The sequence below is a fragment of the Symphalangus syndactylus genome, chromosome 11 (assembly GCF_028878055.3).
Source record: "Symphalangus syndactylus isolate Jambi chromosome 11, NHGRI_mSymSyn1-v2.1_pri, whole genome shotgun sequence".
In the NCBI taxonomy this organism is placed as follows: Eukaryota; Metazoa; Chordata; class Mammalia; order Primates; family Hylobatidae; genus Symphalangus; species Symphalangus syndactylus.
In genome coordinates, this window is record NC_072433.2 from 98,515,383 (window position 1) to 98,536,520 (window position 21,138).

At 39.1% G+C, this 21,138-nt stretch overlaps 1 long non-coding RNA gene across 2 annotated transcripts; it reads left to right on the top strand.

Annotated features, from left to right (window-relative positions):
- Positions 1–1,713: 1,713 nt before the first annotated feature.
- On the top strand, positions 1,714–16,136 carry LOC129492911 (uncharacterized). Of its 2 annotated transcripts, XR_008660991.2 has the most exons (4): positions 1,714–7,501; positions 9,459–9,538; positions 12,011–12,052; positions 13,922–16,136. It is a non-coding gene; the product is annotated as an uncharacterized lncRNA (long non-coding RNA). The 2 variants fall into 2 exon arrangements; XR_010114477.1 differs by having other exon boundaries at positions 12,011–16,136.
- The last annotated feature ends 5,002 nt before the right edge of the window (positions 16,137–21,138 follow it).

Genomic DNA, 21,138 nt, shown 5'->3' on the forward strand with positions numbered 1-21,138 from the left:
GAAATGCAAAGGGAATAGAATAGCCAAAACTTTTAAAAAGAAGAACAAAGTTATCTAACTTTTATTACCTGACTTCAGATCTTGGTATAAAGTTACATTGATCAAAATTATGATATTCAATCAAGATAGACAAATAGGTCAATGAAATAAAGAGCCCAGCAATAGACCTACACTTATATAATTAACTGATTTTCAACAAAGACACAAAGGCAATTAAAAAATATGAGATTATATAAATTATTTTGTATAGGATGCAGGCATTAAATTTTGCTATAAAAATGCACATGTCAACATATCAAGATTTTCATGACATATTAAGAGAAGAGTATAGGGTCTTAAACAGTAGGTAAATTATTATTCTATTTTTTAATGGGATCTATATTTCTTCAAAAGGATACATATATACACATATTAACAAAAAGAGAGTTACAGACAGTCTTTTAGCTTTGTGTCTTGCTTGGTTTCCAAATATTTCACATTAGGCACAACTTGCTTTGAAAAATTATAAAGGCAATAAATATTTTTAAACTCTCAATAGTTCCATATAACTGTTGAGCTAAAGATCTAACTTCTTCATCTAACATGAAGATCCTACATGAACAATATGGCCCAATCTGACCTTCCTGCCTTTCCTCTGTCCCCACGCGAGTGCCCCCGTTCTCCGCCTCATCACATCCTTTTGCTGACTCACCCACACTTCCTCTCCTCACTCCACTGCATGGCTGCCTCCACCCATCCTGCCGTCCGCTCGTACTTGGGCTGTGCTTCCCCCTCTGTGCCTGCCCACGTCACACCAACCTTTGAAGTCAAGTTCCTGCTGTCTGAAATTTTTCTGAGAAATGCCTTTATCAAGTTCCATCTCTAAATTCCTAGGGTTCTTCTCTCCCACGTGTTTGAAACCTAACCATATATGAGTTAAAATATAAGCAAGTTTAAGATTGCAGGGGAGCCTATTTGATTCCACTGCCCTAAGTATACTTGATGTACATATTTACCCTATGCTAAACAGGCTTAAGGTTCTGGAACTGGATTCTTGGATCTTAAATCTTGGCTTTATAGAAAAGAACAAGATCATGTCTTTGCGGGAACACGGGTGGAGCTGGAGACCATTATCCTTAGCAAACTAATGCAGGAACAGAAAACCAAATACCACACGTTCTCGCTTATAAGCTAAATGATACAAACCCATGGATACAAAAAGAAAGGAACAAAAGACACTGGAGCCTGCTTGAGGGTGAAGGTTGGGAGGAGGGAGAGGAACAGAAAAAATAACTATTGGGTACCAGGCATAGTACCTGGCTGATGAAACAATCTGTACAACAAACCCCTGTGATCCGAGTTCACCTATATAACAAACTTGCACATGTACCCCCGAACCTAAAATAAAAGTTAATCAAAAAGGGGAAAAAAATCTTTTTTATTTTTGAGACGGAGTCTCGCTCTGTTGCCCAGGCTGGAGTGCAGTGGCGTGATCTCGGCTCACTGCAAGCTCCGCCTCCAGGGTTCACGCCATTCTCCTGCCTCAGCCTCCCGAGTAGCTGGGTCTACAGGCGCCCGCCACCACGCCTGGCTATTTTTTTGTATTTTTAGTAGAGACGGGATTTCACCGTGTTAGCCAGGATGCTCTCGATGTCCTGAACTTGTGATCCGCCCGCCTCGGCCTCCCAAAGTACTGGGATTACAGGCGTGAGCCACCGTGCCCGGCTGAAAAAAAATATGTTGACCTTACTAGTTAATAGCTGTTGGTCTTGGGACAAAGTGTTTCACTTCTGTCTTAGATTTCTCTTTTAAGAATTGAGCATAAGAGAATTTACATCATAGAGTTGTTGCAGAGATTAAATAAATACTACCAAAAAGCATTCAGAATATTGCCTGGTACATACTAGGCACTCAAATGATGTTAGCTATGCTAATATACCTATTGTTATCATTATCATCATACCTTAAGAACCAAGACTCAGTTGTGTACATTTGGAGAACCCAGAAGTTTAAAGGCTCTTTAGGAAGCATTCTGAAATTTGGCTTCCTCATGTTTCATCTCCTTAGTTAATCTAAGCTCCCATACGTCATCTCTCTTAAAGAAGTATTTAGATGGCAAATAAAGTATTTAAATAGCAAAATTAATTTTGAGTGAAAATTGAATTTCCAATTGTAAAGCCCAATTTCAGCCACTAGGTGGCTATAAAACACTAGCTATATATAAATATATATATATATATATATATATATATATATATATGTATATTTTTTTAGTGGAGATGGAGTCTTACTCTGTTGCCCAGGCTGGAGTGCAATGGTGCGAGGCTCACTGCAACCTCTGCCTGCCAGGTCCAAGCAATTCTCCTGCCTCAGCCTCCCGAGTAGCTGGGATTACAGGCACGTGCCACCACGCCTGGCTAATTTTTGTATTTTTAGTAGAAACAGGGTTTCACCATGTTGGCCAGGCTGGTCTTGAACTCCTGACCTCAGGTGATCTGCCCACCTCGGCCTTCCAAAGTGTTGGGATTACAGGCGTAAGCCATTGCGCCCGGCCAACACTAGCTGTAATTTTTTAATCACCAAGAAATTTTTGTGTTTTAAACAAATGTTCAGTATTGCTTAAGTCATATTTTCTCCTTCAGCAAATTAGAAAGACAGGAGAGAAAGGGAACTAGGAGTCACAGCTCTTCCTCTTAGAGCCCAAGGGGCTTGTCAGAAGAGGTAGGCAGTGTTTCTGAGGACCTCCATAGCCTGCCTGCACACCCAGACAACAAGAAACCTGGCAAAGGTAGTGTTGTGTAAGGGGTACTGCTTACCTAACATGTGCACTCTGGATATGGCGAATATTGGTCTTTCCACCCCAGTGCTACCTAACAGTAGGTGACTCCAGCCTCCCTCTGGCTAACTGTTCTGTTGGTGCTGGACAGTGAATGCTATAGACTAACACGATTGGGACACAGGCTGAAGCAGGAAGATGAAGGCAGAAGAAAGGCTGGTTGCTGGGGAGGTTGTCAGAGACTCACCCAGCAGCCTGTGCAAGTTTAAGAGAAGGCCTAAGTGCCTATGGGGTCAGTGCTCTAATTTACAAATACAAAATATTTTTAGTCTCTGTATCTGCAGGTCCTAAACGTTTGGGTTTGAATTACAGGGTTGGTGACTGTATTTAAAGTTTTCTGATACACTCTCCCGGAGATGGCTGTCACCAGTCATTTCTTGCTCAGCAATAACTCTCTTCGCATGTGCAGGAAGAATGTCTCTGTAGCTCTTGCTGCTGCCTCTGCCTGGCACAGCTGCAGAGATGGAGAGAGAATCACATTCCATCTCCCTTTTGTTAGAGGGGAGAAGAGAAAGTAACTTCCAGATTGAGACCAAGTCTCCGACGGGTCTAAACGTGAACTCTATTCTTCTTCCTATAATACTACAAAGTGTTCTCTATAAATGAAACTTCTCAGAGGCTTTTTTAAAAATGCGGTAAACTATGTAAAACGTAAAATTCGCCGTTTTAACCATTTTTAAGTGTACAACTTAGTGGTATTTAGTACAAAGTTGTGCAACCATCACCACTATCCATCCATTTTCAGGACTTTTTCATCATCCCAAATAGAAACTCTGTGTGCCAGTTATTAAACAATAGTTCTCCGTTCCTCATTTCCTAAGAGAGGGTTATTTTTAAACGTTTTGGTGCCCATAAAGTCGGTGGCTATGTTTACACCTCTTTTTAAGCACTTTAACATTTCATTTATTTAAAGAATATTTACTAGGCAACTCTACTGGATGAAATATTAGGAATAGATTATCGAATAAATACCAATTCTTTTCCCAAAGGAGCTTGCAATGAATTGAGAAAGAGACATAAATAAAAGATGTCAGTGCAGTGTGGTGAATGCTATGATAGACAAAGGCAAAAAGAAAACTGGCGAGAGATCTAGCTTTTGTAGAACACAAACTGTCAGACTGCACCAAGTACTCACCCACTTTGTTTCTCTTCACAACAGTCCTGTGAAGTGGCTACCATGATCACATTTTACAGGTAAAAAATCTGAAACCTCAAATGATCATGCAAGTTGCCCATGGATACTCAGGGTATAGTTTAGAGAGGTCAAGCACTAAAGAAATAAGGAGTTATGGGTTCTTAGCCAGTCATGGTGGCACATGCCTGAGGTGGGAGGATCCTTTGAGCCCAGGACCTGGAAGCTACAGGGAGCTATGATCGTGCCACTGTACTCTAACCTAGGTGACAGAGCAAGATATTGTCTCAAGAAAAAAGTTATGGATTCTAATCCATCTAATCCAGACTGTATAATTGACAAGCTTCGTGCATTTAGGTTTTTTCCTACAGTTCTCTGGGCCTGATTTCCCTCTATAGAATGGCAGAGCTATACTACTACAAGACCCCTTAGGATTTTTTTCTTCAAGAAGATGGGAAGGAGTGAGTGGACATTGAAGAGTTCTCATCACAGACCTAAAGAAGAAACAAACTGAAGAAAATTCTGCACCTTTAGACTCAGTGTCAGGAGTACCCCAGAACAGAGATCCCATTATGCTGGGTGGAGTGGGGCCTTGGGATCACAGATATGAGACCTCTAAATAAATCTGAGTCATTAAGAACTGCTTTGGAGACAAGGCTGGACTTGGTCTGATAAGTTAATATCTTCCACAAAATTTATGTTTTCTGCCTAAATTTTTCATTATTCTTATTCCGTATTAAGACAGTTAACCAGCTCTACTTTCTAACCGCAGGGAAGGACTGTAGCAGGGTGATTTGTACTCAGAGCTACTTGCCTCACAGATTGTATGGAGGGAACAGAGGAAAATGCAGTACAATAAGAATGAGAATGTAGATCTTAAATAAGATTCTTCCAGACTGGGAGGGAGAGAGTAGAAGACAATGGATGGGATTCTCAGAAGCAGGATCTGAATCTTGGTACTGCCAATGAGGTAGAGGTGAAAGGTCTTCAGATACAAATGCACACAAGGCTGGTTTAGGCAGACAGGATGGTAGCCTCACAGATGTAGCAAATATGTCTAGATCTAGATCTCCACAAATACGTAGTAAAATATGATGTTTCTAGGTCTTCACCAATGCTGTGCTTTCTGCCTGGAAAGGTCCCCTCTGTTTGTCTATTTGTTGACTTTCTGTTGTCAAAGCAAAATTGTACCATACAAAGTGAAACAGGCAAGGAAGGCTTTCTTCAAGGCTGTTGCAATAGGGAGTGAGACCAGAACGAAGTCTGAACTCAGGAGGTATTTTAAGAGCTGAGATGAGCTAGTAGAAAAATACTGGAGGATGTTTGAAGGAGATTTATCAATGGGATATATCCAGCAAATTGAGTTATTTAAGTTTGCAAATGGTTTTCTTGGTGATTAGTTCACCTGAGCTTACTAATTCTCTCCATGGAAGTTAGGCTCTTATTCTCCCACAGAGACTGGAAGATAGGGCATGGTTTCCTTGATGATTACATTTCAGTGGAATGGCTCCAAGGTCCTTGAGAAGGACAGTTCTGAGTTGTACAATCGGCAAGGGGCTTTTTAAAAGATTTATATCTCAAAGGAGGCAGATAAATAATTTACAAATATTCTAAAGTAAATGTTCTAAGAAGGAGAGGTCAAGGGCCTAAAATCAGAAAGAAACATGTCTAAAGTTTAGTCAAGCTGAAGGGAACGTTAAAGCCATCTTGTAAATTCCATCTTTAGTCATAGAAAATGTGACCCACTTTCTGATTCTCTTTACTTCTCCTATACCCAATATTGTGTTCCGACATCTACAGAAACTCTGATTCTTGTTGATACATTCAACTCCAATGTATGGAACTAAACTGCAAGTATCAATTTATATATTTAAGACATTTAAGGAAGAGACAATGTCTTTTTTCATCACTTAGTTCAGTGATGATTGCATGGTTGAAAATGCAGAATAAATATTTGTTAAAGTAAACTAAACCTTAGTAACTTACACAGGCTATTTTGACTACTCTCACTGATTCGATCTTTCTACCAAACTGGCCAGTTTTATCACTTTTCCCCCATCCATCTACCACATATAACTTGTTTTCCTGTCTGTTTGCTTTGTTTTGTTAATTTGAATAGTTTACAAATGTCCTTAATTTAAGTGACCAGAATTCTAATGTTATATACTACTACTTAGTTTAAGCTCAGTTCAAAGACTGAGTAATTTTTGGCCAAATTCTCATCATTGTGACAGTAAGTTTTCCACTTTCTGTTTTATTAACACTCATGGATGGTAAGAAAAAAGAAGAACCTTCATGAGTGCTTTGATGGTAGCTCCTGGAAAAGTAGTTTGAGTAATAAAATGGCTCCCAATTGCTCATCAGCTGAAAAACCAACTGCCCTTTATATAGTTCTACCATTATTTCTATACAGGCAGAGCCTTTGTTTTCACATGGTGAAGGAAAACCTCGAAGACATGGTTTGCATTGATTTCAAATTCCTCTTAAAATGACTCTAACCGGAGGAAATATTCTTTTTGTCTGAGTTATTCTGAATTGTATCTGTTTTGATTACATCTACCAGACAATTTTAGTTAGCTCTTAGCAGTAATCTTATTTAGCCATCCAGATGTCTGAAAATACCATGCCAACATCCTTTTCCTATTGTATTGTTGACTAGACACAGCCTATTACTTTGAATTTCAGTTGGCTCACAAGCACACACAAAACATGGAGTATAGTGTAGTTGATATTTTATATCTGCCAAGTGCTTTATTCTATTCCTGAGATTAATTTTCGCAACTATGGACCAACAGTTATCCTTGTTGGTCACTAGGAGAAATTTCATGGTATGTATGCACATGGAAATCATTAAATAAAAGCGACAAAATGTAATATATTTAGTATCAGTCACAAAAGAACTGTTTTATGATAAAAAGTCTTCCCTGAAAACAAAGCCCTTACCGACAGATGAGAGAGCTAGGCTGTCTAAGAGATGTCAATTTTCTTTAAGCCTGATTCTAGACAGATACATGAGCAAATTACTCCTCTTCTTAGCTGTGCTAGCTTGGAAAGTTATTTCAGGTCAGTTGACTTTCATGTTCATCAGTGTCCTCATCTGTAAGAAGGGAATAAAACCACCTGTCTCTTAAGGCTGATGTGATAATTAAATAAGACATTCTATAAAGCACTTAAGAAAAACAGTTGGTGCATATTACATTCTCAGTAAATACTAGCCATTATTCATTTTGTAAATAATCAGGGGAGGAAAGGTCAGAGAAAATAGGTGAAATATCACCTACCAGAGAAATATGAGAATCAGATCAAGAAAGTTTCGTGGTTCTCTTAGCTCTCGAGTTGACTGTGGGTAACAACATTTCTTCTTTCTTCTCCACAAATTTTCCTTGTCTTTCCTTTTCAAGAAACCCACAAGGGTATTCCACCCTCCAGATTACATTCTTATTTTCTTATTAACAACAGGTTTCTAGGACCCAGCCTACTTTCCTCTCCTCTTGGAAACTGCCACTAACATACTGTCTCTGAATGTCCGGTTTCTTCCAATCTGCTAGAATGGGGTATGTCTTCTCCACCTCCTTCTTTCATTTCTGCCCTGAAAGTATGAGATACCTGCAATGGTCTAAATGCATAAGGAAAGATAGTGTGTATGGAAAAATAAAAGCAGGCTGATATGGCTTGCACTAGAGAACAGGGGCAAGGGAAGAAGCTAGAGGAGGGAGAAGGGTCAGATCATGGAATGCATCGAGGCTCTGCTGAGAAGTTGGATTTTATCTTAAGGTGAAGGGTGAGCCAATGAAGTATAATTTAAGTCAAGAGGGACATGGTCACACTTTTCACTTTATAATGAGATCTCAGGCTGTAACATGGAGAATGGATTGGGAGGTCAGTTCGTTGAAGAGAAAGGATAGGAGTCTCTGTAAAAGTTGTGGTGGATGGGAATGGAGAAAAAGATACCCAGGGGTAATCTGGAAAGGAAATAGAAACAGGTAGAAAAATGGATCCTGGGAGGCACCAACACTAAGGGCCAAGACAGTGGCAAATCAAGATGGGGAGCCGGAAACCGGGAGAGCAGTGTTTTCCAGGCAAGAGATGAGATGATTTCAGGAAAGAAGGGGTGGTCATCCATGTTGAAAATAACGGTTCTCATTTTGTTGAGAAACATAAATAGCTGAGGGAAATTATCAAAGATCATAAAGTGGGATCTTGTAGAAACTCATCTGTTTGAACGTTTGATTCAATTTGATACACATTTATTGAAGCACTCCTCTTTCTAAATGTGTGTTAGTCACAAGGAAGAAATATAATCTAGATATAGTGTCAGTACTCAAAAAGCTTATAGTCTAAAAGTAGACGCTGAAATCAGATATTTTTAAAAAGATAATTAGCAAAAGAATTTGAGAAAAAGATATTCTGCTATGTGAAAAATGTAAACAAAGATAGGAAACGTTAATTAATTAGCAATATTAAAAACAGAACAACTGCTTTAGTCATGTAGATACATTCATGTTATATTACTATATGAAATTATAGCACAGTTTAATTTGTAATCTCATTCCATAGTAGCAGATCCTGTAAACATGTAAATGCTTTCTAATTGTGTTTATTAAAAAGTTTTATATCATTATTGTAACTTCTAAAGTGACGTTAAGCAAATTCTTTAATGCCAACCATCTGTTTCTACAGGGCCTATTTCTATAGTATTTACGTTTATCACATTCCTATATTTTACAATGAAGAGTAAGCAAATAGCAATTAAAGAACCTCATTAACTCAATTATCATTTTGAAGAAATTGCTAAGAACATTTATCAATTATTAATAAACTGGGGAAAGAATGTGGCATCCAGAATCAGAAAACTGGGTTTTCAGTCTCAACTCAATCACTTACTATTTGGGTAACTTTGGAAAAGTCATTTGACTATTCTGAGCCTAAATGTGCTTATCCGTAAAATGGTAATAATAACAGGATTGTTGTGGGGCTATAAAAAGGCATGAAAAGTACCATATCAAATAAGTATGTGGAGTTGCTTTACAAATTATACATTTCTATACATACATTTATCATATTATTATTTCATTAAAAGAAAGGTTAATTTGGAAAAAAATTACAAATATGAACTCCTACTTGAGGCTTATAGCAGCCTATTGTCATTAGTTTCAATGGCATATAGGTCCTTTGCCAAGTTGTAGACAGAGTCATCAAATAAAAAATCCCTTTCAGTAGTAAGTAGAATAGTAGAAGTCAGTTAGGGTGTTTTGCTGATCTTATTGACCAGGTGTTACTGCTTGGAACTTAATGTTCATAATAGATAAAGAAAATTAATTGATATGTAAATAAATCAATTATAGAACTGAGGTCTGAGAATCTTTTAAAATAATTTTATATATAGGAATACATGGATATATGTAGTATATATATAAATATATATCCTAGCTTGAAGTGATAGAAGATATATTCGTATAGCACAATTACATCAGTGGTCACCAATATTTTTATCAATGCTTTTCATTGAAGAAAGGAAGAAATTGAAGAAAGAACGACGTGGGTAAGAGATTAATGCTTTGCATATGAATAAAAGTGCAACATCACTGATGGTAAGAAAAATGCAGTTCGAAACCACAATGAGATACCATCTCATACCAGTCAGAATGGCTATTATTAAAAAGTCAAAAAATAAACAAAAACAGAAGCTGGTGAGGTTGTAGAGAAAAGGGAATGCTTATACACTGTTGTTGGGAGTGTAAATGACTTCAGCTATTGTGGAAAGCAGTGTGGTGATTCCTCAAAGAGCTACAAACAGAACTACCATTTGATCCAGCAATCCCATTACTGGGTATATGTCCAAAGGACTGTAAATCACTCTATCATAAAGACACATGCACATGTATCTTCACTGAAGCACTATTCACAACACCAAAAACATGGAATCAATCTAAATGCCCATCAATGGTAGACTGGATTTAAAAAATGAGGCACATATACACCATGGAGCACTATGCAGCCATAAAAAAGAACAAGGTCATGTCCTTTGCAAGGACATGGATGGAGCTAGAGATCATTATCCTTAGCAAACGAACACAGAAACAGAAAACCAAATACCACATGTTCTCACTTTTAAGTAGAAGCTAAATGATGAGAACACATGAGCACAAAGAGGAGAACAGTAGATACTGGGACCTACCTGAGGGTGTAGGGTGGGAGGAGAGAGAGGAGCAGAAAAAAATAACTATTGGGTACCAGGCTTTGTGCCTGGGTGATGAAATAATCTGTACAAAAAAACTCTGTTACACGAGTCGACCTATATATGAAACCTGCACATGCACCCCGGAACCTAAAATAAAAGATGTTTAAAAAAGGAAAAAAGGAGATTAATGCTTTAAACAATCTTTAATATTAAGCAACATATTTACCACAAAACAATAGAATTACGCTGTCTAAGTTGAATGAGTTGTAAGTAATCTTAGATGTTGTATATTTATGCCCTCTACTAGATTCCTTATCAATAATTTTTCTGACTCTGCTTGCACACAGAATTGGAGAGTAAATATTCTACAAGATCATTCATTCTTTTAAAAAATAATTTTCCTCTTCCATTTTTGAATGAAATTAATTTGAGAAAATTCTTCTTTTTATTGAGCTGAAGTATCAACTTCATGCTTAATTAAATGCTTAAGTATTTGTAGGCCTGGTCCATGTTTTTATGGGTCAAAAGCACCATGCAATCATTCATTGAACAGTTATTGCTAGTTACCACTTGACATTCACACAAGTAGACCCTACACACAAGTCAGACTACAGTCAGATTTGAGATATGTACAACTCAATTGCAATTGTTTTCCTGCAACACCAAACCCCAACTTTGTAGGAAAACATCTTTTACTTCAATAAAGCTAACTACTTCTCCTGAAATACTTCTCTGAGTTGATTTTGCAATTGAGACATTATCACATTTTCCTGTTACTTCTGCAAATCAAATATTGAGGTAATATAGGCATAACCACAAGGTAGCAAGCAAACAAAATAATTCCTATCCCTCCTCTTAGAGATTTTCTCTGGCTCCATTTATACATGTTAAAGAGCAAAATGGACAAAACTGTTATGATTCTTCTTCTCTTTTAAGCAGATTAGTGAGGGCAATGAGTGATGGGTTTGGCACAGTTCAGCGAAAGCGTATCGTGTACCAGCCAAAAAAAGTCTCTCTCTGCCTGTCTGTCTCTTTCTCTTGTTTTCCTGTTTAAGGTTCTTAATATCATGCCATTGCTCTGGAATCGAAATCATTTTCAGACCTTTCTGAAACTTAAAGGAAATGAAAAGCCAAATCACATTAGAAGGGCAGAGGGAAAGTACTCCTTGAAGCCCTAAGAACAAACTTTGAAGTCATTGATAGACATAGAACACTGTCATGCTCTTTTATGTTGCTACATACAGTACCTGTTGATTATGGCATCTCAGGCTCTTGACTTGGCAGCCATTACATATATCAACTAGATTTCTAAACTCCAGAAAAATGCCCATCCACTCTGCCTTGGATCCTACCTCAATGTTCTCCGTGGCCGAGTATAAGAAGAACTGCTGTTATGCATTGATAATTTTGCAAAGCATATATATCAAAGCGTGATTGAATGAATGAATGCAGTGCCATCCTTATTAAGCTTTCCTTGAATGACTTCTCCCATTTTTTCCTATTTCTTTAGTGGACGGTACATATGCATGTGGTTTTTACCCACTGTAAGTAATCTTAAACACTTATTAAAGAGGAGTAGTGGTAAATGTAAGACTTCTGCCTACCAAAACATATAGATCCTCATTGCTATGGGTCTTACAGTGCAGTTTTGGTGAGCTTTCATTCATTTATTCACTCTGCATCTTGTGTGATGCATCTCCTCAGTACCATGTCATGTTTCAGATGCCAGGAACACAGAGATTAATAAAACATGGTCCACTCTGAAATGTCTCTCACGTAAATGTAAAAATACATATGTATACGTATTATATAGAATGATATACACATCACATGTATACAAGTCACACAGAATTTCTCATTCAGTGATTTTTTTTTCTTTTAGATTTTGGATTGCTTTCTCTTAAAATGCAAATATCCTTGAGAGGTATGCCATACGAACTCCTTTATTTTTGACTGTCGAAGACTTTACCAAACAGACCTTTTTACTCCAAAAGGACATAATGAAAATTCCAGGATTTTTCTGGTGTCACAAAATGGCCAGAAAGGGGCTATAAAATGGAACATCTTCCTTCTGAACAACTACTCACTTGGATGGTTCCTTTCTTGGTTTTCAACATAAACTCATAAGCCACCACTTTTCCCCATCCTAACTAAACTCTAACTTTTAGAAATAAGAAAAGATTGTGAAGAGATAGCCTGATGAAGAGGAACGCAGAGGACATCCATATATAGGGCCATTAAATGAAGTTATTCACTGTGTTTCTACGTATTCCAAACAAAGAAGTTCTGCCCTTTGAACGCAGACAAGTCATCAGCTTAAGAACAGTTGGATTGTTTGTAACTAAGAAGTTGGGCACAAGAGACATTTCACTATAGACCACTCATATGGTATTGGGGTTTGTAGGCCATCCCCTCCAGGCCTCATAAGCCAACAATGAACCTGAAGTTAGATAAACCTGAACTGACCTAAGCTCACCATAACTAACACTAGTTCTAAGGAGATACTCCTAGAATTCTAGTTCAGAATTTAAAACAGCTTTCCCACCCCTTTCCTCAACAAACACATAGTCTAAATAGTGAGAATTCTTTCCTTCTGCTTTATTTTATTCTCCCTTCCCCTAATTTGACGTCTTGAAACCTCAACCCAAATTCTTGAAACTAGCTGTAGGAGTTTTATGTCCAATGAGTTCCTTCCCTCGTTCCCTCCTTCCTTCCTTCCTTCCTCCCTCCCTAAGTGAAAAACATATAATGTATTTTCAATATTTCAAGGTATATCAAAAATTATTAAGAAATGTTTACATTGTTAGTATGTTAGAATTGATTTTTTGACACAAATCCAAGCTAGATATATATTTTTGTTATTAAAATTTCAATTTTTACAATATATGTGATCCATTATTGCAATATCCAAGAAGCTGGTAATGTATTTACAAATTTATTTCTGGGTTGATTTATTTAGAATTGTAATTGTCTTATTTATTAACATATCTATGCTGCTTTATTACCCTGAGGTTTTTTCAATGACCATGAGACTATAAAAAAAACTAGAGAAAAAAGACCAGGCGCAGTGGCTCACGCCTGTAATCCCAGCACTCTGGGAGGCCAAGGCAGGCAGATCACGAGGTCAGGAGATCGAGACCATCCTGGCTAACACAGTGAAACCCCATCTCTACTAAAAATACAAAAAATTAGCCGGGTGTGGTGGCGGGCACCTGTAGTCCCAGCTACTCGGGAGGCTGAGGCAGGAGAATGGCGTGAACCCAGGAGGCGGAGCTTTCAGTGAGCCAAGATCACGCCGCTGCACTCCAGCCTGGGCGACAGAGCGAGACTCTGTCTCCAAAAAAAAAAAAAAAAAACTAGATTAAAAAATGGAATAATGAATAATACAACCAACATTTATGAAATACATGATAGTTGAATTAAAACTTTCCAGCATATCTTTTATGATTGGTTGTCATCCTAAACAAAACAGAAAAATATATTAAACCTCTTCAGCCTTCAATAGAACATTTAACAACCATGAAATAGCATTATCAATGGATAAAAAAATAAATTTGCCTCAAGAATATCTATATTTAAAGGCATATATTTCATATAATAGATAATTCAGTGATGTAAAAGATTGAATTGCTTCTTTTGTCTTCATTTTGGGGAATGATTATACAATTCTATGGGGTTTTCAGGTCTTACACCTTTGTTATCATTTGTTAATCTTTTCTCTATCTATGGAAGCTTTCACGGGCCAACCAAGGAGCAGCTTTCTGAACTTCTTTTTCTTTTTCTTTTGACACAGCACTGGGATCAGAAACCCTGCAGAGTTAACTGTGTTTGCTCCTTAGTCAAGAGAATACATAGTCTCAGGCTGATTAAAACAAGATTTTCTGCAGAATGGGGCTAATTTTCCAAGTGCCATGATGTAATTCCCCTCCGCTTCCGTGTCCCCACCATATCCTCTCTAGACTGGATTCATGAGAAGCAAATAATTCTGTAAGTTTCCATACCACATCTTTCAGCTGAAGAGACTCAAGCATTTTGTGGAAACAACACTGAAGCAGGAAGGTGTAACTCTTCCTACTCATTTATCTCAGGCTTGCCCATGACCCTGGGCAAGTCCCATCACATCTTGGTTTCCACATAGGTTGAGCTAAGTAGCTAATGAAGCTCCATAGGACTCTCATCCTATCAGTGCTGTTTGCTTCATTTATTCAACTTAAGAAAAGTTCTTTATTTTTAAAATTGAACTTAATTTGTTTTAATGATCATACAGTAAAGTCACTTTTTTTCTTTTGAAGTAGAATTCTATGAGATTTAACATACATATAGATTCATATAACCACCACCACCATTGGGATACCGAGCTTTTCTATCTTCCAAGAAACTCCCTCAAGCTATCCCTTCATAGTAACACCCCCTACCTATAGCCCCTGGCAACCACGGATCTGGTTTCTACTGTTGTAGTTTTGTCTTTTGAAAATGCCAAATAAATGAAACGTACGTAACCCTTTAGACTGGCTTTTCTGACCCAGCAGAATGCTTTTAAAAGTTACCTAAGTTGTTTAGTATAGTGTGTTCCTTTTTACTACTTAGTAGTATTCCATTGTGTGAACAAACCACAGTTCGTTTATCCATTTGCTCGTTGAAGGACACTGAGTAATTTCAGGTTTTTGGCGGCCACAGATAATGCTACTATGAACACATGTGTACAGGCTTACACATGTGTGTGTGTAATATTAGTTTTCCCCATTGTAGGATAAATGCCCTGGAGTGGGGTTGCTATCAGTGGCAAGGGTGTGTTTAGCTTTATACAAAGCTGTGAAACTGTTTTCCAGTGGCTTTACCAGTTTTCCTTTCTACCAGCAATGTGTGAGAGTTCTAATTCCTTACCAGCATTGGTATTGTTGGCATTTTTAATTTTAGCAATTTCAAAAGGTGTGTAGTAATGTTTAATTGTATTTGAATGTATCTAATGGCCAATGATGTTGAACATCTTTTCATGTATTTATTTGCCATCCTTAAAACCTCTTTGGTAAAATGCCTGTTCAAGTCCTTTGCCCCTTTTTTAATTGGGTTATATGTTTTCTTATCAATGAGTCTTGATAGTTCTTCATATATTTTGGGCACGTAGCCTTTGTCAGATAGATGATTTGCGAATATATTCTTCAAGTCTGTAGCTTATTTCTTCATTCTCTTGGCAGCATATTAAGCAAAGATTTTTAATGTAATGAGGTCCAATTTGTCAATTTTTTTGTCTTTACAGATCCATCTTGGTGTCATTCCTAGGAACTCTTCACCTAACCTTATGTTATAAAATTTTTCTCTATGAAAATAATTCTAAAGAAAGAAAATGCTGTATGCATAAGGACATTTCTTGCAACACTATTAGTGAATGGTGAAAACTGAAATAATCTTGAGTTGCCACCCTAGAGCAATGGGTACATAAATTACGACTCTTATCATCCTTTGGCTATGGAAAATATTTATTAAAAGCGTACAATAATATTACAGGGAAGCAATCATGACTTAAGTTAAAGTAAGATGCATTTATATGTACTATATGCCCATAATAACAGAAAAACAAAAACAAATACTGCTTAGAAAAGAGATGAGAAGGAAATATGATAAATACGTTAACAAAGTAGGCTAGAGTAGTGATGCTGGGTAGCTTTCTCAATGTTTTCTACTTTTCTATATTTCCTTAATTTTCTTTAAATATATTTATGAAATAAACCAAAACACACAATTTTATTTTTAAAAAATTCACTCGCGGCTGTACGGAGTGGCTCACGCCTGTAATCCCAGCACTTTGGGAGGCCAAGGTGGGCGGTTCACGAGGTCAGGAGATCGAGACCATCCTGGCTAACACGGTGAAACCCCATCTCTACTAACAATACAAAAAAAAAAAAAAAAATTAGCCAGGCATAGTGGTGGGTGCCTGTAGTCCCAGCTACACGGGAGGCTGAGGCAGGAGAATGGTGTGAACCCAGGAGGCAGAGCTTGCAGTGAGCTGAGATCACGCCACTGCACTCCAGCCTGGGCGACAGAGTCAGACTCTGTCTCAAAAAAAAAAAAAAAAAAAAAAAAAAAAATTCACTTGCTATTTTGTGTCAGGTGTGAGATTAAGCACTGTTTTATACTGAGTCTTCCTGCTCTGTTCTGACAGAGGTTGGTCAGTTGGTCAGAGGAATAGATATTTGAAGAAAAAGGTCTTCTTGCCCTAACTGGGGTAGAGTTAGTTGCTGTAGAGTTGCAGGGGTGGTGAGGGATAAGGGTGGGAGCAGGAGCACATTTGATAATTCATGGGGACAGTGGCTATAGCCTCCATACAGACTCTATTCCCGTTTCACTGTCTTGTCTACTACCTCAAATTGCTACAAGTTAGGATTTCTCGAAAAACACTTGACTTTTATACAGAGAAGGGATCATATTCATTTAGTCACATGTAGGGCCCTCTGTGTGTCAGAACCTGTGTCCTTTGATACCAAGAGGACTAATGTACAGCTTTTATCCTGTAGGCCTTCACAATCCAATGATTCCATCCATCATCGAACATGGGAAAGGCTGCTCGTCACTACTGCAGCTAAATAAGCACTTCTCTGCTAGAGATCGGCTAAGATTTGAAAATCACCTTTTATTTAATGTCTCCCAAATAGCTGCATGATTTTATTTTCTTGGTCTTCTACCCTAAGCTGTAAAACTGTTGTGCTTTTTTTCTTTTTTTGAGATGGAGTCTTACTCTGTCATCCAGGCTGGAGTGCAGTGGTGTGATCTCGGCTCACTGCAACCTCCACCTCCTGGGTTCAAGTGATTCTCCTGTCTCAGCCTCCCGATTAGCTGGGACTACAAGCACATACCACCATGCCCGGTTAATTTTTGTATTTTTAGTAGAGACGGGGTTTCACCATACTGGTCAGGCTGGTCTCGAGCTCCTGACCTCAGGTGATCCACCCGCCTCAGCCTCCCCAAGTGGTGGGATTACAGGCGTGAGCCACCCTACCCAGCCTGCTTTTTTCTTAAATGGAGTTGCATTTCACACCAGTGCAGTGCTGCTCCAGAGGAGGCAGGTAATCACCAGTGTTCTCCAGGAGGATGGGGGACAACCTCACCTTGGATAAGGAGCAGAATCAACAAGCTTTATGGACTCACCCAGTTTTCTCCTTTCTACTTGGCAATCTAAGCTAAGCAAAAAGCCTCCCATCTACCATGCCTGACAAAATTAATTTTCTCTGGGTTAATCTTAAAATCCTTAGGACTCACTTGAATGTCTCACCTAGGAAATACAGTACCCACCTGCAGTGTCAGAAAGGAAACAAAGCACAAAAGCACAGATCACCGTGGAACAGATAGCTGTTCAATGCCAGCAGGCAAACAAGGCTGTCATGATCGGAGGACAAGGGCAAGTCACTGGTGATGTGCCTCCCTACCTGAAGGAGGGCACTCTTCATGTGGCATGTTGCTGCCCATACCTTGATCACCTTTGACCTGGGAGCAGGGATATGCTAATAAAAAAGGAGGGGCTCATTCCATTTCTTTTCCATGCATGCTTGTTTTGAAAACATTCTGTGCCTTGCAGATTACACGATAATTATACTTAAGGGCTGCCAAGGAACTTCAGGAATAATTATCATATGATTTGCAGGTTTTCAAGCTCGTGATAACACTAATGCTGAGAGGCCTTCTTTAGTCATTCACAGCAATTATCCTTCTCCAGAGTGCACTGGCTTGCAATCTTAGATTGTTTCTTGAGCCTGATAAGAAACCAAAGAGGCTAAATGAGACATGTTTAAAGGAGGCCCAGTGATTTGGGGGGATGTGAAGCTCCATTGGTCCCAACTGGAAGGCCATCCAAATCAGAGCCTGTCACTGGGGCCACATGAAGATTGCAACTTAACAAAATCTAACACCTGCTTAGAGACCATTCTTGTAGTGTACACAAAGTAGCAGCCTCTAATACTCTTTCCTTACTCTTCATGGAAACCTTGAAGAGTGATTAAAAATCGTACTGTTTATGTCTCTGACCACAGAGCCAGTCATTTTCAGCACTTAACTGAAATTGCTCATGATAGTGTTTCTAACAATGGCCACATAAGGGGTAAATCCCTTAAGAATTTTGCCCTCTCGGCAGGTGAAACTTTGTCTGATCATTTCTCTCCTCCTTTGGAATTGTAGACACCATTCTTTCCTGGTTATGACCCTACTTCTCTTTATCTTCTTTGTCGATTCCTTTTCCGCTCCAGGGAGTTCTGTGTTTGATACACAGGGAGTGTGGGTAGTTGTTTACTTTGTAAATAAGTTGTTAGCAGTGCAGCACTGCCAAGGAATTGCACCAAATGTGTATGCATTAGCAGTTAAGAAGAGCATGTGCAATGTGAGTGAATGGAGTCTGGTCATTTGTCATCCAATGCCTATTTAGCACCTGTTATGTGACAGATAACAGGCTGGCACTGGGATCATAACCCGGAGCAACATAGTCAGAAACAGAAATAATTTCTCTCCTTGGTAAGCCTGGTCTGTTGGGAGACTTTGATAAGTAAAAAGAAGACTCAGAGGCCGGGCGCAGTGGCTCACGCCTATAATCCCAGTACTTTGGGAGGCCAAGGTGGGTGGATCACCTGATGACAGGAGTTCGAGACCAGCCTGGCCAACATGGTGAAACCCCGTCTCTACTAAAAATACAAAAACTAGCCACGCGTGGTGGCAGGCGCCTGTAATCCCAGCTACTCGGGGGGCTGAGGCAGAAGAATCGCTTGAACCCGGGAGGCAGAGGTTGCAGTAAGCCGAGATAGCGCCATCGCACTCCAGCCTGGGGGACGAGAGCAAGACTCCATCTCAAAAAAAAAAAAAAAAAAAAAAGGAAGACTGAGAAAACATCAAAGAGATCTATCAACTTCCTGCTTGGAGGGTGAGAGCAACTGTACCCAGACTTTCAGGTTGAGACTTAAAGGGCGATTAAGATTTGGAGAAAATTAAGAAGCATAAGCCAGGTATGGTGGCTCACACTTGTAATCTCGGCACCTTGGGAGGCTGAGGCAGGAGGATTGCTTGAGGCCAGGGGTTTGAGACCAGCCTGTGCTACATAGTAAGACTTTGTCTCTACAAAAAAATTAGCTAGATATGGTGGTGTGTGCCTGCAGTCCTGGCTACTCAGGAGGCTAGGGCAGGAGGACTGCTTGAGCCCAGGAGTTCAAGATTACAGTGAGCTATGATCGTGCTACTACTGCATGGTAGCCTGGGTCTTGCACGTTTAGGAAGATTTGGAAGAATGTCCAAGTAGGGTGCAAGCAGTATGCTCAGGACATTCATTTTGCCTGACAGAGAACTTTAGGTTACCTGTGCTTAGAAGCAAACAGCTACAGAAGGAACTAAGCAAACAGAGAAGTAGACCAGTTCAACCACAGTGAGAAGAGAGGAGAGAGCATATCTATTTGAAGCCTGATGACTGAGGCTTCATAGGACAAGTGAATCTTCACAATTGTGCCTTGTGAAGGCGACAGGGTATAAGGTCCCTTTCCTTGCAAGATAATTAATAACATCCCCACAAGAGGGCGCCCTGGTAGAAGAAAGTCCTGGCTCATCCATTCACATCCTGTGCTTCTGACTCACTAGCTCCCTTGGGGTAAACCAGGGCCTTCAGAGAGAGGCCCCAACACGAAAACATCCCTGATGATGAAAGTAATGGACACTGGCCCACTGAAGTTCCTGGGGAGCTGAATCACAGGTGTTCTTGTGATTTCACAAACAAAAGACTCCTCTAATAACAGCAGTGCTCTATTTTCTCCTAACTCATATTCTGTGGGAACTTCCCACTATTTGTAACAGTACTCATTAAGTTTGTACTTAACGAGTAAGCAATGAGCTGCTGTCTTTGGCCTCTAGAAAGATTCAAGGTGAACCTTTTGTCTTCTTTCATTTCACACCATATACATCAACATCAGATCTGCTGCAAGACCAAGAGATTGTATATTATTTTAGGTGAAATACTACAGTCATTTAGGCATCCCTTATAAATATGCCTGGTACCTTAAAGTCACTTAGTTTCTTAGTGATGCTATCTTGGAATTCCCACCCATTTCCTCAGGAAGTGCTATTAGCAGTACAGGATGCAGAATTTAGTCTAATGAGCAGACAACAATGTGGGTGTTTTAAGAGCAGGCTGTGTCTTGAAAAAACAAATGGACCTGTATTTTTCTTTGACTAAAGGTCCCTTATTGGAAGGTGCTCCCCTCTCCCTGCAGGTGTTGTCATGGTAACACGTGATAAATAATGGATATTAACTGATAGGGCCCTTACCTCCCCAGGCTCTTTCCAACTCTCTAAGAATGTTCTCACAATTTCGTATTGTAATTCTGTATTGTTTTTCTTAAATAGAGTCCCAAATTATATATGTTTCATGCTGTTCCCACAAAACCTTAGTTCCCCAGGTGTTATTTCTATGACAGCATATCTAACTGCATCCTCTGAGCAGCAGAGCACCTGTCAGTCTCTGCTAGATTGAACATGTCTAGGACAATAGCAATTGTTTCCAATTATACGCATTTCCACCGCCTTTTCTCCCCTGGTTTTTCTTTAAGCGACTATTGTATCAAAGCGAAGGAAGGAAGTGACTAAGAGAAGGAAATTATGCCTAAGTCATTTTAAAAGGGCATTTTTCAAACGACAAAACTTTTTCCCAAGCAGGAGTTTCAGGCTAGGCTAAGGACAGTGTGGATCGAAACACACATCCTTAAGGAGTTGAATTTCTTCTTTGCCGTGCTCCTACTCCTCTGCATACAAATTGTTCTTTGAGCTTTCACTAGTTTTCCCATTGTCTTCTCTGCATTCCCAAGCTCACTTAATTCATGGTCTGTCTGCCGCTCTGTCTCCTTTTTTCCTTAGCCTCCAGAGATGTGCATGTCTACTTTCTGTTTTCACAGCTTCATTTCCATCTCTGGCACGTGAAAGCCTCTGTGCTGGATGCAGATATATTACCTTTGTTTTCCTGGAGTCATCCCACTGCTGCCTCTTTTCGGCAGC